The sequence below is a fragment of the Ursus maritimus genome, unplaced genomic scaffold (genome assembly GCF_017311325.1).
Source record: "Ursus maritimus isolate PB19 unplaced genomic scaffold, ASM1731132v1 scaffold_17, whole genome shotgun sequence".
In the NCBI taxonomy this organism is placed as follows: Eukaryota; Metazoa; Chordata; class Mammalia; order Carnivora; family Ursidae; genus Ursus; species Ursus maritimus.
In genome coordinates this window covers 58,353,248-58,355,554 of record NW_024424119.1, presented here as the reverse complement: position 1 = coordinate 58,355,554, position 2,307 = coordinate 58,353,248, and positions in this window count along the sequence as shown.

Here is a 2,307-nt window from a genome sequence, read left to right as displayed (position 1 = left end):
CGTTCATACAGGGGCGTCTCGACCGAGACTGTTTTTGGCTCATCAACGCAAAGGACCCTCAAGGACCACCAGCAGGGGCAGTGACGTAAGTGCGGGTGGGAGCCTCGCTGGGAAGAATGAGGTCTGCCCTTGTGCCCCTGGGGAGCAGGTGGGGGCGCTGGCAGGTGGCCGGACAGCCTCCCGCTGTCAGGCCTGCGGGGGGGGGGCAGCGCCCAGCTGTTGCGTTGTTCCTGCTGACTGCTCTCCTGCTCTTCTCGTTCTGAAGTCAGGGGCCTTTTTGCTTCCATACATACAGAACGTGGGCGAGGCATGCAGTGCGCACGGATGAGTGCCGTGTGCAGGTGACGTGGCACCCGTGCCCCTCCCCGTGCCAGGGGCGGGGGCTCGGCCCTCTCTGGCCCATCTTCGGAAATTCTCTTTCTTCCGAACAACCGTCAAACTCCGTCACCTCAGGAGCGGCTTCTCACGGCCCCGTTCAGTTTTATGTCTGGAGCGTCAGGTTCCTCGACTCATCCTGGCGTGAATTTTACCCAGTTTATCACCTGCCATTTCAGGGGCCGACGTGGTGCTGAGCTTGCCCGTTGAGCAGGTGGCGGCCAACACGAGAGTGCAGCGGAAGCCTCCCGAGATGAGATGCCGTCGTTCCGGAGGGCCCCGTGCGTCCCAAGTGGGAAACGAGGACACGTCACCTCAGATTCACTCAAGAGGGAGCGGGGTAGTTTCCAATTCAAGATTTAGGGAAAAATGATTTTCCCGCTCTGATTCTTGGCGGCAGACGGCGTGGATGAAGCCCCTTAGTGGCGGTATTGGCAGGTTTGCTCCTGTCCTCTGCCCGGGAGGCCTGCTGGCAGCTGGGGGCCATGCTGGGAGCGGCGGGGCTGGGGGCACGGGGCCGGGATGGGGGGCCCTTCCAAGCTGGGAAAAACGTGCTGAGAAAAGGCAAAAGGGACAAAGGCCAGCAGCAGTCAGACGCCCCCGAGGAGCTCCAGGACAGGAGCCGCCCCTCCGCACAAGAAGTGTGTGTGGGGGCTCAGTGCGGGCCCCCCGAGGGGCAGGGCTGGCTGGGGGGCTGTGCTGTGGACGCAACAGGGATCGGCCCGGGGGAGGCGAGTGGCCCGGCTTCTGCACCCTTGCCCAGGGGCCACTGCAGGTGGGCTTCCCCCACGCAGGGGGTGACCGTGGCCCAGGAGTGTCCTTCGGGCTGGGGCTTGACCCCTGGGTGTCCGGGCAGCTGCCCTGCGTCCGCCATGCCCATCCGGGACCTGATTCCTTGGGAAGCAGCTACTGGATCTTGTGGGGTGGCCAGCAGCTGTGTCCGCGGCCCAGGCCCAGGACTGGTCCACTCGCTCAGTCTTCCTCAGACATTTTATCCAAACCACACCCAGTGGAAGAGCTGCTGAAAATGGGTCAAGAAGTTATAAGATTTACGTAGATCTAGCTTAGATATAAAGACCTGAAATGGGATTTTAACAGTCCGGATTCACATGACGGCGAACGTGATGGAAGAATCAAATTCTGGCAAAACTCCTCCTGGGGTGGGACTGCTCGTGCTCCTGGCCACCGTGCTGGTCCGAGTGAACGTGAGACAGTCGTCGCTCAGGGCTCGAAAAATTTCCGCAGTACACAGAAAATATTCTATTTCAGCTCTCCTTTGGCAGAAAGGAGAGGTAGTCGGCCGCACGATCTCCGAGGTCTGGAATGGCAACACAGAAAATGTTACATTTAAAATTTATATTTTTTTATATTTTTATAAGTTTTTTAAATGTTATGTCTGTAAAGAAGTCTACTTATATCCTGACTCATGTAGTCCCTTTCTGAGATGTGGGATGGTAAGAAGGATCCTGCAGGCTTGGTAAAGGGCTCTGGGTCCACTGTAGCAACCCGCAGGGGCTGCTGGGGGGGCAGGAGCGGCTGCGCGGGGAGCTGTGCCCTCTATGTCCCCAGAGGCCCGTCCAGGACCTGAAGCTTGTGGAAAGGTGACCATTCAGGAGAGAGAAGCGAGGGGCGCCCGGGTGGCTCAGTCGGTTAAGCCTCTGCCTTCAGCTCAGGTGCTGGGATTGAGTCCTGCCTTGGGCCCCCTGCTCGGCGGGGAGCCTGCTTCTCCCCCCGACCCTCCCCCGTCTCGTGCTCTCGCTCTCAAATAAATAAATAAAATCTTAAAAAAAAAGAGAGAGAGAGTGAGAAGCGAGAGCCCAGGCCCCTCCTGATTCCCAAAGGCCCTAACTTCAAACTAACACCACCTTCAGAAATACTCCCCCCACGGCACATTTTGGGAGTATGTGGGCGTGCCCTCCCCCCCCCCCCCCC